Raw genomic sequence first — 17,506 nt, 5'->3', positions numbered from 1 at the left:
TCCCAGAGCAGAGACGTAGATCCTTCCCACTCTGGTGTCCTGAGCGCACTAATTGCTGCTCTATCCTCTACCGACCCCCAACCTTGGCTCACCCCCTTAGTTTCTGCTCCTCCTACCGGCTTCTTCCATGAGGATTCCACCTCCAGGCGTCACTCCAGCTCTTACCCCACACACTCAGGCCTAAAAAGACATCTCGTGAGCTCCTGAGGGATCCCCATATAAAGCCTGTTTCTGTTTTCTTATTCACTGGCCACCCCCAACCCCCGCCTCCTCAGCAGTTTCCAAGTCCAGACTCAGAAATGGAAACTGAGGAGGAGGGTTCTCTTTGAGTGGGTGTTTGTGAGGGGTGTGTGTGTGTGTGTGGTGGGTGGAGTGTGCATGCAGTGCTCATATATGTTGTGTCTGTCTTGATCATGGTGTATACCGGGAGGCTGTTGTGTGTGTGTGTGTGCGTATGTATGTGTATTGTGCGTTAACATGCCATTTGCGGCTGTGAGGAGCAGATAGGGGAATAGCATCTCTCCCCACCTGCTGCTCACTTGGGACCAGGTATCATTCTCAACCTGGATCTGTGACTGCTTCCTTGTTGCCACACTTCCCTTTCTTGGTTCAATGATGTCTCTGGTCTCTGGCAGATTCCTGCTGCCTTTGCCCCATGAGAGTGACAAAGAATAAGTGGAAGTTTGAGCAGGAAAGAACCTTAGAGCCTGTTTCTAAGTTATAATGAACCTAATCACTTTCAATATGAGAAAATCGAGGCTCAATCTGTGCAGTGTGTTTGCATAACAATTTCATGCCAGTTCCAAATCAGTAGATTTAAACATGGTAGTAAGTATTATTTTGCATTTTTACTAAGATTTTCTTTATGATAGAGACCCCCCAAAACAACAGGAGGAGTATATGTAATATTCACTGTAGGCAGTTGGATGTGTGTTCAGAATATGAAGCTTTAGAAGACAAAATTCAAGTTAGATACAATTTTTTTTTAAAAAGAAAAAGTAACAGGCAAAATGTTATGCCACTTGTTTGAAATCCTTTAAAGTAAACCTGGGAAGAGTAAATTGAGTGTAAGTTAAATTGATGATTGGAGAATAGTATTGCCTCTTGGAACATGAAAACTACTAAGAAAAGCAGTATTCAAGAATGTAAGTTGCTGAAAATATTGATACCTGGTACGAATCTTTTTTTTTTTTTTACATTTATCACAAGGAGAATCATAATTCTCTTGCAAAGAAACAGCATGCGAATTTATCAATCATATATATCATTTGGAGGAGTGATGTCTGGTACTAACTGGGGGAAAAAGGGAGGAGAGAAGAGACAAAAGTCAAAGGCCACCAATGAACAATTGGATCATGTGCATTAGGGCTCCCTTTCAGTGGTTAGCTGGATGTGAGGGAAACCATCTGAGAGATACTCCTGACTGTCCAGGGTTTGCATATTAGCACCTTTGAGAAGTCTCTAATATCATAAAATATCAAAACAAAAGACTGTTTTAGGCTCCAAATCTGGGATAAAGATGAAAATATTGATGGTTACTTCCTGGGTAATCACCCAGAGAGAGTCTTTTCCTACTGTGGGAGCACTCCAAAGACTTTTAAGGACTTCTCTGGTGGCAAATCATCATCGCCTTGATGGGGAAACTGGTCAGACTACCTGGAGCTTTTAAGCTGCCTCACGCCTCTCACAGGCACAGACCAGGACACACAGATTATGCAAGCGTGCTGTCTTCCCTTCTTTTGGCCACCATCTGCTTTCTAGTTTATTTGTACTTGCCTTGCATAATGCCAAACAACTGGTTTGACTGGGTTTTGTTTCAGTAGATGCCTCTGACCAATTTGGTGTCCTGTGGAGACAGAGCCCAGTGCTGAGACACATGGCTTGCTGAGGGAACAGATTTTTTTTTTCTTGGAGACACATTTGAGTATTCCTGAATGAGATATTTAATATGAATGACCTGTAAGGATGTATTCTTAGAAAAAACAACAATCAGCTGAACCAAACCCAGACTTTCTGTAGTTCTGGAGGTTTTCAGTTCAGTTCAGTTGCTCAGTCGTGTCTGACTCTTTGCGACCCCACGGACCACAGCACTCCAGGCCTCCCTGTCTATCACCAACTCCCGGAGTCTACTCAAACTCATCTCCATTGAGTCGGTGATGCCATCCAACCATCTCATCCTCTGTCGTCCCCTTCTCCTCCTGCCTTCCAGCTTTCCCAGCATCAGGGTCTTTTCAAATGAGTCAGTTCTTCACATCAGGTGGCCAAAGTATTGGAGTTTCAGCTTCAACATCAGTCCTTCCAATGAACATTCAGGACTGATCTCCTTTAGGATGGACTGGTTGGATCTCCTTGCAGTCCAAGGGACCCTCAAGAGTCTTCTCCAGCACCACAGTTCAAAAGCATCAATTCTTTGGAGTTCAGCTTTATTTATAGTCCAACTCTCACATCCATACATTACTACTGGAAAAACCATATCCTTGACTAGACAGACCTTTGTTGGCAAAGTAATGTCTCTGCTTTTTAATATGTTGTCTAGGTTGGTCACAACTTTCCTTCCAAGGAGTAAGCGTCTTTTAATTTCATGGCTGCAGTCACCACCTGCAGTGATTTGTGAGCCTGAAAAAAATAAAATCAGCCACTGTTTCCACTGTTTCCCCATCTATTTGCCATGAAGTGATGGGACCAGATGCCACGATCTTAGTTTTCTGAATGTTGAGTTATAAGCCAACTTTTTCACTCTCCTCTTTCACTTTCATCAAGAAGCTTTTTAGTTCCTCTTCACTTTCTGCCATAAGGGTGGTGTCACCTGCATATCTGAGGTTATTGATATTTCTCCCGGCGATCTTGATTCCAGCTTGTGTTTCCTCCAGCCCAGCGTTTCTCATGATGTACTCTGCATATGAGTTAAATAAGCAGGGTGACAATATACAGCCTTGACGTATTCCTTTTCCTATTTGGAACCAGTCTGTTGTTCCACGTCCAGTTCTAACTGTTGCTTCCTGACCTGCATACAGGTTTCTCAAGAGGCAGGTCAGGTGGTCTGGTATTCCCATCTCTTTAGAATTTTCCACAGTTTATTGTGATCCACAGAGTCAAAGCCTTTGGCATAGTCAATAAAGCAGAAGTAGATATTTTTTCTGGAACTCTCTTGCTTTTTCCATGATCCAGCAGATGTTGGCAATTTGATCTCTGGTTCCTCTGCCTTTTCTAAATCCAGCTTGAACATCTGGAAGTTCACCATTCATGTATTGCTGAAGCCTGGCTTGGAGAATTTTGAGCACTGCTTTACTAGCATGTAAGATGAGTGAATTGTGCAGTAGTTTGAACATTCTTTGGCATTGCCTTTCTTTGGGTGGAGGTTTAGTGATGGGTTCCAGAAGACCATGGGCTATTGGAGCTTGCTAAGGTGATCCATGTCCCTAGCCTACCAGGTCAAGAGCAGTGACTTCAGAGGGCAGGGGCTGAGAGGAGCCAGGTATTAGAGCAGAATGAGGGGCTGGTGGTCTTGGATATCTTGAGCATCAGTCTTTAGGGGCATCTATACATTGGTGGACCACATCAGAAATAGTGCCCCTTAACTCAGTATAGTTCTCCCAATTCCCAGTGTGTGGTGTGTCCTACAATTCAACTCATTTCTGACACTATCTACTTGGCTACACTGCTGCTGCTAAGTCGCTTCAGTCATGTCCGAGTCTGTGTGACCCCATAGACGGCAGCCCACCAGGCTCCCCCATCCCTGGGATTCTCCAGGCAAGATCACTGGAGTGGGTTGCCATTTCCTTCTCCAATGCATGAAAGTGAAAAGTGAAAGTGAAGTTGCTCAGTTGTGTCCGACCCTCAGTGACCCCATGGACTGTAGCCTTCCAGGCTCCTCCGTCCATGGGATTTTCCAGGCAAGAGTACTGGAGTGGGTGCCATTGCTTTGGCTACACTACCCACAGGTTGAGGGCTTAGTTCCACAAGACTGCATCCCAACCCCCTTCAGATGCTAATTGAAAGCCTAGGTTGTCACCTGTGCTTCTGAACTACCAGCTATAGTTTGCAGGTCCCACCAACCCTCTCTGTGGGTTTGATTAGTTAGTCAGTACAGCTCACGGAACTCAGAGAAACATTTTACTCACTAGATTATTGATTGATTATAAAAGGACATAACTCAGGAACAGCCAGATGGAAGAGATGCATAAAGCAGGTATAGGGAAAGGGACACAGAGCTTCCATGTCCCCTATGAGCCTGCCAGGCTCTTCTGTCCATGGGATTCTCCAGGCAAGAATACTTGGGGTGGGTTGCTGTGCCCTTCTCCAGGGGATCTTCCTGATGCAGGGATTGAAACTGAGTCTTTTATGTCTCTTGCAGTGGCAGGCGTGTTCTTTACCACTAGTATCACCTGAGAAGCCCCTTGAGCATGGCACTGTCCTTGAATCTCCATGTGTTCACCTGCCCAGAAGCTCTCTGAACCCTATCTTGGTATTTATGGAGCTTTCATTCGGATCAGATCAGATCAGATCAGTCGCTCAGTCGTGTCTGACTCTTTGCGACCCCATGAATCGCAGCACGCCAGGCCTCCCTGTCCATCACCAACTCCCGGAGTTCACTCAGACTCACATCCATTGAGTCAGTGATGCCATCCAGCCATCTAATCCTCTGTCGTCCCCTTCTCCTCCTGTCCCCAATCCCTCCCAGCATCAGGGTCTTTTCCAATGAATCAACTCTTCACGTGAGGTGGCCAAAGTACTGGAGTTTCAGCTTTAGCATCATTCCCTCCAAAGAAATCCCAGGGCTGATCTCCTTCAGAATGGACTGGTTGGCTCTCCTTGCAGTCCAACGGACTCTCAAGAGTCTTCTCCAACACCACAGTTCAAAAGCATCAATTCTTTGGCGCTCAGCCTTCTTCACAGTCCAACTCTCACATCCATACATGACCACAGGAAAAACCATAGCCTTGACTAGACAAACCTTTGTTGGCAAAGTAATGTCTCTGCTTTTGAATATGCTATCTAGGTTGGTCATAACTTTCCTTCCAAGGAGTAAGCATCTTTTAATTTCATGGCTGCAGTCACCATCTGTAGTGATTTTGGAGCCCAGAAAAATAAAGTCTGACACTGTTTCCACTATTTCCCCATCTATTTCCCATGAAGTGGTGGGACCAGATGCCATGATCTTGTTTTCTGAATGTTGAGCTTTAAGCCAACTTTTTCACTCTCCACTTTCACTTTCATCAAGAGGCTTTTGAGTTCCTCTTCACTTTCTGCCATGAGGGTGGTGTCATCTGTGTATCTGAGGTTATTGATATTTCTTCTGGCAATCTTGATTCCAGCTTGTGTTTCTTCCAGTCCAGTGTTTCTCATGATGTACTCTGCATATAAGTTAAATAAGCAGGGTGACAATATACAGCCTTGACGAACTCCTTTTCCTATTTGGAACCAGTCTGTTGTTCCATGTCCAGTTCTAACTGTTGCTTCCTGACCTGCATACAAATTTCTCAAGAGCTTTCATTAGGAGGCACAATTGATTAAACCATTAACTATTGGTGATTAAACTCAATCTCCAGCCCCTCTTTCCCTCCCCAGAGGTCAGGGTAGTAGAACTGAAAGGTCAAATCCTCAAATCCCAAGGTTGGTTCCCATGGCAACCAGTACCAACCTCAGGTGCTTTTGAAAAGTCACCTCATTAACAGAAACTGGTGTGGTTGAACGGGGTTTCTTATAAGTATTGACGCGCCTTTATTGCTCTTATCACTTTGGAAATTCCAAGAGTTTTAGGAGCTCTGTACCAGGAACCAGGACCAAGACCAGAGATTTATTTCTTATTATAAATCACAATTTCACACTCAGGTTCCTACATAGGCAAATGTAATGTTTTCTTTGCCTGGCACTTTTTTATTTTATTTTTTAAAGGAAAGTTGTCTAGAAGTTCTATCCAAGGTTTTTTGGGCTGTGCTGGTCTTCATTGCTATGCAGGCTTTTCTCTAGTTGTGGTGAGCTGGGGGCCACTCTTCGTACAGGCTTCTCATTGTGGTGGCTTCTCTTCTTGCCAAGCTCTGGCTCTAGGATGTGTGGGCTCAGCAGTTGCGGTTCCCAGGCTCTAGGGCACAGGCTCAATAACTGTGGTGCACAGGTTTAGTTGTTCCACAGCATGTGGGATCTTCTTGGACCAGGAATGGAACTCGTGTCTCCTGCATTGGCAGGTGGATTTTTTACCCCTGAGCCACCAGGGAAGTCCTGCATGTCACTTTAAACCCTGAGCCTAGGCAGTGATGGTTGCTTCATGCTGACTTTTACAGTTGTTATAATTCTGAGACAAGTTGGCCCGATATGTTTGCTAGTTACAAATGATTAACTTTATTATTGCAAGTTAAAAATGCTTTAATATTCAGCACCCCCGACACACTCAATTTTTTGGTTTGGAGCATTACCTGTGATATATATTTTGTCTTAATCTTCAAGAAGGAGGTATAATGTTTTATATTAATGTAAAATAAACATGTAACCAAATGTTCAACAAATAATGAAAAGAATAACTGCAGTGCTTACTATGTGCCAAGTATTTTCCATATGTCATTTCATAAATGGCCAACAATGCTGTGAGATGGGTAATGTTATTCCCACACTACAGAGGGGAAAATTAAGCTTCAGAAAGGATAAGTAACCTGATTTCACGTCCTACAGCATTTAAATGTCAGAGCTGGAAGGCCCATCCAGGAGGCAGGACTATAGGGTTCCAGCAATTAACCTCTCTGCTATACTGCTTCCAAACATTAAAACAAACAGAACCAGAACTCTGGTTTGTTGAGTACTCACACTGTTAGCCTGTCTGTATGTCAGTCTGCGTGTATTCCTTGGGCTGATGCCATTAGGTGGAAATGCAGAACCTTGGTGAAATGATAATATCTTGAGTGATACTGAAGAGTGAATGTTCTCAAGGCAAAGCAGGGCAGAGAGTCTGGCTGGGGATAGGATGGTTTTCTGGGGGATCCACAGACTCTCAGAAAGGGTGTCTTGAAGAAGGCTGTGTTAGGGTGAGGAGGGATGAAACCAGGGCTCTCTGGAGCAAGGTAAGAAAGTGCCTTTCTCCTGGGGAAGGTGAGGACAGGGGCCTGGGTGGAACTCAAGACTGCTGGGCCCAGGAAGGAGGGCCCTGCACAGAAAGCCTCACTCAGGTGGGGCACTGAACTCTGGCACAGTGTGAGCTGCAACTCCAGACTTTGCTCTCCAGCACCATTCAGGATGCAGCAAATGCTTCTCCATTTGTCCTTCACTCTATGTCCTCAGAATGGAAGGTGGCTGTGTTTTGATAGGAGGAGGGTTTGGGGGCTGTGCTACCACCAATATCAGAAAAGAACACTGCTTCCAAGTGCAGGCAAGATTTTGGTGGCAGAAGCCCTTTGGTGGGGAAACAAGTAACTTGTGAAAACATTCATCTCAGATAGCATAAATGCTATTTTATAAAGTAGCATTTCCCAGAAGTACCAAGTACCTATTTTCTTGCTTCTCTTTAATTTTCAGTTTCTGGTGCTAGAGATATTCAGGGATTAGCCTGATATTAAAATTTGCAACAATGACAAATATTCAGTGTCTGAGGAACATTTGCAACCTAAACAAATCATATTACTCTTAGTTTTGTCTATATGTACATCTAGATATAACACATATGAGGCATAAGTCTTATTCTTTACATGAGCATCAATCAGATAGACTTTGAATGCTGGAATTATAATCCTTTATTGAACTTTAAAAATAAAGAATGCTTTCTTTTTATAAAAAGGCTAAATATAATCAAATTAAATTCTCAGAAAATCAAATAAAAATGTCATCATTATTTAAAACTTTATATTCATAAATTATAATTTGTATTTTAGTATTAATTTTAATGGTTATTATCAATATTAAAATATTATTAAAATAAATTTAAAATACAGCTGAATATAATTTTACTTTTTCATTTTTTTACATTTTTGATGAGATTTACTCAAATGAGGCAAATTTGAATAGAATCACATTTGATATTACTCTTCTTATCATTGAGAATGAGTAGAATGAATACCAGTCAAGATTGTGATAAAAATATAAAATAAGAGAGTAAAACTTAGAAACTGAAAAGAAACAGAAAATTGCCAAAGACATGATCTGCTTACATCCCTAAAAAGTATAGAAACGACAAAAGTAAGCAGGCCTTTGTTAGACCATCCCATGTAGTTTATACACAAAATCTTACAAATTATTTACCTACTGAGGATTTAATCAGTGATCGAAACAATGGGAATATAAAGGGGAGTTATTAAAGAAAAGAGAATTATTCATATGAGATTTATAGCTCAGAAGCATTAGATGCGACTGTGACTGCCTAGGAGACACTGATGGAATTAGCCCAATGGGAAGGGAATGATGAATGGAAATCGTGGGGGCTTTACTGCCCCTGTGGGAGGCTGGTTCTGGAAAACAGCCTATCAGGTCTTCCTCACCACAGGAGACTATTTCCCCAAAACACAGTCCCATTCAAATGAATGGCTGTAAATTTTGTTTGGCTGAACATGGCAAGATAATTCAATATTTCATTTTATACCAGCATTCTTTCACACAGAGAAAGAAATTGCAGAAACTGGCTTTTATGTCTAAAGTTCTAAGATCATATTTTGTTCATTCTGTACAAATTACAATCAATCTTGAAAATTAGCTTTGGGTAAAGGATGTATTTATAGCCAGAAGAGGAAAATCACTTGTTCATACACAAAAAATCACACAAGCAATTGTTTGAGGGGAAAAAATGGTGACTAAGCAGCAAACAATTAATAGTATTTAACAAAGATAAGAAAATACCAACACAGAACATTGGTATGATATTTTTAAAAGAAAAATATTTGTGTGTCAATATTTAGCCAAACAAAAATGTTGCTTTTTGTGGTAACAGCACAGTTTTTACAGAAAACAGTGGAAAGTTGTTTGAGTTTTATATAAATGATTTAATTTTTTTCTACTAGAATGATCAAACATGAAAGAGATTAAAAAAGAATCTTGCTTACCTATTTTATATATAGTAATTTTTATCTGCAAATCCCAAACTCCTAATTTATCTCTTCCCCTACCCCCTTTCCATCACAAATTTTTTCTTGATGACTGTGTTACTGTTTTGTAAATAAGTCCATTTGTGTTGTATTTTGGATTCCACGTGTAAGTGATATATGGTATCTGTTGTTTTTTTTTCTGACTTATTTCACTTAGTAAGATAATCTCTAGATTCATCCACATTGCTGCAATTATTTCATTCTTTTTTATGGCTGAGTAGTGTTCCACTGTGTATATATACACACCACATCTTCTTTATCCATTCATCTGTCTACAGACATTCAGGTTGCTCCCATGTCTTGGCTATTGTAAATTGTGCTGCTATAAACATTAGGGTACTGTATCTTTTCAAATTATATTTTCTCTGGATATATACTCAGGAATAGAATTGCTAGATCATATGGAAACTATTTTTAGTTTTTTAAGGAACCAGCAGCAGCAGCAGCAACATACTGTTTTCCACAGTGACTGCATCAGTTTACATTCCTACCAACAGTAGAGGAGACTTCCCTCTTCTGCACACTCTCTCCATCATTTATTTGTAGACTTTTAAATGACGGCCATTCTGACTGGTGTGAGGTGGTCCCTCACTGAGGTTTTGATTTGCATTTCTCTTATAATAAGCAATGTTGAGCATCTTTTTCTTGTGCCTATTGGCCATCTGTATGTCTTCTTCAGAGAAATGTCTATTTAGGGCTTCTACTTTTTTATTTTTTTGATTGGATTGTTTATTTATTTTTTGTTGTTGAGTTGTATGAACTGTTTGAATATTTTGGAAATTAAGCCATTGTCAATTGCATCATTTGCAAATATTTTCTTCCATTTTCTGTAGGTTGTCTTTTCATTTTATTTCATATTTTTTCATGCAGCTTTTTGGGGGAAAAACGCTTTTCTTTAAATGCTTCTTTAGAATTCCTTTAAAAGTGGAATAACCAAACTTTAAATGGTTTAGGGCTTTGTTTTTGTTTCTGTAAATCTTTGTTAACACTATTTACAGCAAATGAAAGTTCATAACAAATAACTGAAAATTCAACATTAATTTAACTTCCCCACTGAAGACCAAGATTTGCTCTTTGTTTGAGGATCTTATGTTGTTCTGCTTAATTCTACTAATGTAGTTCATATCTTGTCTAAATTAAATCTAGTTGCTTTAACAGTGTTTCATTAGAATCCCTGTTGCAAAACAGAAGTATGATTCCAGTAAAATATAAGTGAATTCAAACAATGAAAGCAAAAACATCTGCATGAAGGAGAAGATTCGTTTAAAATACAATCTGGAAACTTGTTTCCATAGGCTATTTTCCAGCCACTGTAATTTAAGGTATTATCTTGATCAGAGCTGTATTTGAACAATTAAACCAACATATTGCTATTTTCAGTTTTCTTTATAATAACCCAGGCCAGAAAAATTAAAAAAAGTAGAACTTATGAAATCCTGGAGAAGGCAATGGCAACCCACTCCAATACTCTTGCCTGGAAAAATCCCATGGATGGACGAGTCTGGTCCATGGGGTCACGAAGAGTCGGACACAACTGAGCAACTTCCCTTTCACTTTTCACTTTTCACTTTCATGCATTGGAGAAGGAAATGGCAACCCACTCCAGTGTTCTTGCCTGGAGAATCCCAGGGACCGGGGAGCCTGATGGGCTGCCGTCTCTGGGGTCGCACAGAGTCGGACATGACTAACGCGACTTAGCAGCAGCAGCAGCATGAAATCCTATTTTCTAGATATTGTAAGAGAAACCTAAAATGACTATATTAGTGATAGCAATTTGTTTAATGAAATGAAAATATTTAGTATTTCCAATGACAACACTAATTTATCATATTTGACCACATTACTGTTGTTTGAGCTTGGTCTGTAAAATTCATGATTCATTTACAGTCTAAGAAATTTATTTGCAAATCCTTAGCAGAGTGTTTCTCCAAATTAAAGTTGCCAAATTTGTTATGACTATAAAACATTTGATTATAGCAACACAATTAGTGATTTGCTTAAAGGACAAAACATAGAGATTTTATGGAATAAACTTATAATAGTTATTTATAGTGTATTTTTTTTTATATTACCCACCTAAACATCATCAGCTCATCAAGGCATGCAAACAGACATGTGCAATGACTTATCTTTGATATTTTGCCAACTTTTAGCTTGGCACAAACCATAGCTTTGCACACATTTTTCAGTTTTGATGTTATGAAAATTATATTTGTCAAGGAAGGAGGAAAGGACAGACAGTATTTAACAGTTTTTAGCTTGATTTATATCTTTTAAATGTTTAGACATATGGTATCTTGGGTGGGCTTGAGTGCTGGGCTCACTTCCAGGTGGATGTTCATGGAGCTTGGAGAAAAAGGTTTGGGAGCTCACACCTGGAGGGAAGATTAGGAAAAGAATTTGGGGTTGAACTGAGAATTCTTCCACATCTGAAGGTAGTGTAAGTCCAGTGCTCCTTGGGCTGCAGATCTGCAGGTCACAGGAGAGCAGTTCTCAATCTTAGCTGCCCAGTAGAATCATCTGGGTAGCTTTAAAAATGCTGAGGCCTAGGCCCCACTCTCGAGAGAGCTTCTTATTTAGTAGTCTAGGTGGAGGCCTGGGCATCAACAGCATTTATTTTATTTTTTAATATAAATTTATTTATTTTAATTGGAGGCTAATTATTGTAGTGGTTTTGCCATACATTGATATGAATCCTCCACTGGTGTACATGTGTTCCCATCCTGAACGTCCCTCCCACCTCCCTCCCCATCATCATTTAAAAAAAAATCTCCCTAAGTGATCCTAACGTGTAGTCAGGGTTGAGAATAGCTATCAGTGGCTTGGCTAGTGTACAATGTCCTGACAGGATTTAAAGAGCTTTGCTATGGCCAAATTTTGGTTACGTATGTCAGGCCTGACAGACTGAGGGCCGAAGGACAAGGGGACAACAGAGGATGAGGTGGTTGGATGGCATCAGTGACTCAATGGACGTGAGTTTGAGCAAGCTCTGGGAGATGGTGAAAGACAAGGAAGCCTGGTGTGCTGCAGTCCATGGGGTTGCAGAGAGTTGGACATGACTGAGCGATTGAACAACAACAAACGTCAGACCTGAGTCAGGCTAAGGCTGGGCAGGGCTGAAACAAGAGGCTGTCGTGAACAGAGACACAGTGAGTGAGTCTCAAGTTCACTCATTCAATTGATGTTTATTCCACTTTCACAATATTTTAGGAACTGAGGATACATAAAGGGATAAAACATTAACTTCAAAATGGTGAACAGATGTGTAAACAAAATCAATAAAATATTACAAACATTATAGTAAATGTATATGTGGGATAGAGCAGGGTACAGTTCCACGTAGGAAGGAAAGCTAGATGAGTGGGGTCTAAAATGAGTCTTAAAGGCGTGGGGTTATGGGCGGGGTGCTGGGGTGGGCCACCAGTAGCTTTTAAGGAGACTTCTTTACCTGGGCAGGATGGGAATCCCAGGTATGTTGAGAGCAGGGACAGGCCTTTGGGGACAGACTGAATAGGGGACACAAGAGTGTGGGAAGGTATTGTGAGGATGAACAGCTGGCTTCACTTTGTTTCAGAACCACTTTTAATGGACACTGGATGTGTTCTCTGAGCGGTATCTTAGAGAGTCTTCAAACTGGAGTTATTGGAGGACTTTCCAAGAGGTTTGATGCCATGGGGAGGGAATCTCTTTCCACTAATCCTCTACTCAACTTGCCCATGGAGAGTTTCTTTTGTGGGAGTGTGAACATAACCTAAGTGTGTTTGGTCTAATTGTGAAAAGTCAGGATGACTTACATATCCCAAAGTAAAGATATCAATTAGAATATATAAAGTGTTCCTAGGAAGGGAAGCATGTTTAAAATTACATCTCACATTACAAGGTCTTCCCACTTGGATATGTATGGTTCAGGACAATTTATATCATTTCTCTTTCCAACTGAGAATGAGAAGATACTTAAATTAGTTTTGGTCATCAGTTATCTAAATTATATTTTAGAGGGACTTCCCTGCCAGCCTAGTGGTTAAGACTGTGTGTTTCCAAGGCAAGAGGCCCAGGTTCTGTCCCTGATTGGGGAACTAAGATCCTGCATGCCAAAAGCATGGCCAAAATATAAAAAATTATATTTTAGAAAAGCAACTAGATGTAACAACTTTTTAAAGATACATTAATTCACCAGAAGCAGTCAGAGCCTCAATACAAAATATGTTATATATTGAAAATTACTATTCTTTCCTCAACTAGAGCTAAGTTCTTTTGCTTAGGAATCAATTTTCAGATCCTTCATGTGTATTTTCTCTGAAATTTATATATGGAATTTAGAAAGATGGTAATGATAACCCTGTATGCGAGACAGCAAAAGATACACAGATGTCTAGAACAGTCTTTTGGACTCTGTGGGAGAGGGAGAGGGTGGGATGATTTGGGAGAATGGCATTGAAACATGTATAATATCATATATGAAACAAATTACCAGTCCAGGTTGGATGCACAATATTGGATGCTTGGGGCTGGTGCACTGGGACGACCCAGAGGGATGGTACGGGGAGGGAGGAGGGAGGGGGGTTCAGGATGGGGAACACGTGTATATCTGTGGCGGATTCATGTTGATGTATGGCAAAACCAATACAATATTGTAAAGTTATTAGCATCCAATTAAAATAAATACATTTATATTAAAAAAAGCAGGTGATTGAATCATCCTCTCAGCAGCTTCCAGTTCTTTCTCCTGTCCCACAGTCACCTGCCACGCTTTCTACAGGAAAACAGTACTTCACACCCTTTCAGAATCTCCCCATTGATGTGCTTACTGCCCTAGATGTAACCTCAAAGGCACCAAATAAAGGGATTATTTGAAACAATTCCAGGAACCTCCTTTAATGATTAATTAAAACCCATAAACCTGTGTTCTGGTTTTGTATCTTAGACATATTTCTCTTGAAGGTAAATCATAGTGTTAGAAGAGGGTATTTTGACCCATTTTGTTATGTTTCAATTCTAATATGTTGCAGAGTGGGCAAGCTGGAGTGAGGGCAAAATTCGTTTAATGATCGCTCATGCTTTTTCCAATCCCAGACGATTGTCAAAGAATAAATTCCATTTTCAAAAAATTTAAATTTATTTTTTAATTTTATTTTTTTAAGTCTAAATTTTATTTTAGAGTATAGTGGATTTACAATGTTGTGTTAGTTTCAGAGGTACATAAAAGTGATTCAGTTACACAAATGAAGAATGAGTCCCTTTTGAAGGAAGTTTCTAGAAGAGAGAAGCCAACAGAGCATGAAAAATATACTAAATGCTAAAAAATGGCTATTTTCAAATGTTTAACTAAAGTAGCTCCTTTCACTTATTTTCATACTCACTCTATGCCTTGTGAGAAAATAGTCTACATTTAACCAGTGGAAGCAGTTAGTGATGCTGATTCTTCTAGTCTTTTCTGGTATTACCAAATTATATATATATTTGAAACAAATATGTGGGTAAAACTTGTGTGATTTATTTCATATTATTATAAGTTAGTCAATAGAGTACTTAACATCTATATTATCAAATCACCACCTGATTATACTTATTGCTTGCTTCATCTTATTAAATATTTAATATTTTCTGTTACTATTATTGAAAATACCAAGTTATATGTTAGTTGCTAAACTGGTTAGTTTTATTTTTAAGCCGTATATACCTTTCTCTGTCATTAAATGGCCAGGAAAAATTTGAGAACAAGGTTTAATAAATTATTTCTGAATTTTAACTGTGAAGCTAATTTTTTTTTCCCCAAAACTGAACACCAGAGTTTGATAACATACACACATATTGAAGGAATACTATTAGTTTTGATCATACATGTTGTCTCATAAAAAAAATAATTTTTGCTGTCCTTTACTCTCCATTATTACAAATTAAAACAGAAATAGCACATTTATTTGACTGTTACTTAGCATAAATTGGAGAAGGCAATGGCACCCCACTCCAGTACTCTTGCCTGGAAAATCCCATGGATGGAGGAGCCTGGTAGGCTGTAGTCCATGGGGTTGTGAAGAGTTGGACACGACTGACCAACTTCACTTTCATTTTTCACTTTCATGCATTGGAGAAGGAAATGGCAACCCACTCCAGTGATCTTGCCTGGAGAATCCCAGGGATGGGGGAGCCTGGTGGGCTGCCATCTATGGGGTCGTGCAGAGTCGGACACGACTGAAGTGACTTACCTTACTTTTACCTTAGCATAAATAGTTGAACTCAATATATGGGTCCAAAGCTTTGGCTCAAACACAAAAGGGACATAATGACTTGAAATTGTGTCATTAGAAATTATTACATTAGTAAAAATATTTTAAGATGACCACTATTTCTATTTTCCTAAACCTTTTTTAGTATATTGACTTAAGCAAGGCAGTGCTAAGTGAATGAATAAAAGCTATACCTGCTAGCATTTGATAAGTCTTGGGAAAACATTTTTTCTATACTTTTCAAAAAATGAAAAAGCAAATGACTGTTGCAAGATAGCTGGTTTCTAATTCTTTACTTTCGGTTGTATTGAGGAAGAAGTTATTTGATTTGACACCTGCTGATCATGAAAAATGAGTCTGGGAGAATATTGCTGTGACCCTTGGCATATAACTCAGAGGAGTCGTTGAAAGAAGTGACAGTCCAGTAGCAAAACTCCTTCTGGTTCTAGCTACCTCATAATGTGGGCAAGTTTCCCAGTGCTTGCTTCTATTAAAATGAAAAAGAGAACAGAACTGATTCTTAAATTCCATTTTTTGTGGCAATGGATGTATGAAAAACTAAACCTAGTTCTTAAGAAACACATTTCTAATGAAAATTTACTTTTTATGTAATGTATTACCGTTTGGATCATTTGTGTACTAAATTACAACATAGTGACAACTCATTTGAGAAATATCTTTAACACTTAGCCTTATTTTTTTAATATAAATTTATTTATTTTAATTGGAGGCTAATTAGTTTACCATATTGTATTGGTTTTGCCATACATCAACATGAATCTGCCACGGGTGTACACGTGCTCCCCATCCTGAACCTCCCTCCCACCTTCCTCCCCGTACCATCCCTCTGGGTCATCCCAGTGCACCAGCCCCAAGCATCCTGTATCATGCATTGAACCTGGACTGGCGATTCTTTTCATATACGATATTACACATGTTTCAATGTCATTCTCCCAAATCATCCCACCCTCTCCCTCTCCCACAGAGTCCAAAAGACTGTTCTAGACATCTGTGTCTCTTTTGCTGTCTCTCATACAGGGTTATCGTTACCATCTTTCTAAATTCCATATATATGCGTTAGTACACTGTATCTGTCTCTTCAAGAAAATTAGAGATACCAGGGAACATTTCATGCAAAGATGGGCTCGATAAAGGACAGAAATGGTATGGACCTAACAGAAGCAGAAGATATTAAGAAGAGGTGGCAAGATTACACAGAAGAATTGTACAAAAAAGATCTTCACGACCAAGATAATCACGATGGTGTGATCACTCACTTAGAGCCACACATCCTGGAATGTGAAGTCAAGTGGGCCTCAGAAAGCATCACTACGAACAAAGCTAGTGGAGGTGATGGCATTCCAGTGGAGCTATTCCAAATCCCGAAAGATGATGCTGTGAAAGTGCTGCACTCAATATGCCAGCAAATTTGGAAAACTCAGCAGTGGTCACAGGACTGGAAAAGGTCAGTTTTCATTCCAATCCCAAAGAAAGGCAATGCCAAAGAATGCTCAAACTACCACACAATTGCACTCATCTCACACGCTAGTAAAGTAATGCTCAAAATTCTCCAAGCCAGGCTTCAGCAATACGTGAACCATGAACTTCCAGATGTTCAAGCTGGTTTTAGAAAAGGCAGAGGAACCAGAGATCAAATTGCCAACACCTGCTGGATCATGGAAAAAGCAAGAGAGTTCCAGAAAAACATCTATTTCTGCTTTATTGACTATGCCAAAGCCTTTGACTGTGTGGATCACAACAAACTGTGGAAAATTCTTAAAGAAATGGGAATACCAGACCACCTGACCTGCCTCTTGAGAAACCTGTATGCAGGTCAGGAAGCAACAGTTAGAACTGGACATGGAACAACAGACTGGTTCCAAATAGGAAAAGGAGTACGTCAAGGCTGTATATTGTCACCCTGCTTATTTAACTTCTATGCAGAGTACATCATGAGAAATGCTGGGCTGGAAGAAACACAAGCTGGAATCAAGATTGCTGGGAGAAATATCAATAACTTCAGATATGCAGATGACACCACCCTTATGGCAGAAAGTGAAGAGGAACTAAACAGCCTCTTGATGAAAGTGAAAGAGGAGAGTGAAAAATTTGGCTTAAAGCTCAACATTCAGAAAACTAAAATCATGGCATCAGGTCCCATCACTTCATGGGAAATAGATGGGGAAACAGTGGAAACAGTGTCAGACTTTATTTTTTGGG

Source organism: Bos taurus, chromosome 11 (assembly GCF_002263795.3).
Source record: "Bos taurus isolate L1 Dominette 01449 registration number 42190680 breed Hereford chromosome 11, ARS-UCD2.0, whole genome shotgun sequence".
Taxonomy (NCBI): Eukaryota; Metazoa; Chordata; class Mammalia; order Artiodactyla; family Bovidae; genus Bos; species Bos taurus.
The sequence above is the reverse complement of the archived record's forward strand: the minus strand, read 5'-3'. Positions refer to the sequence as shown.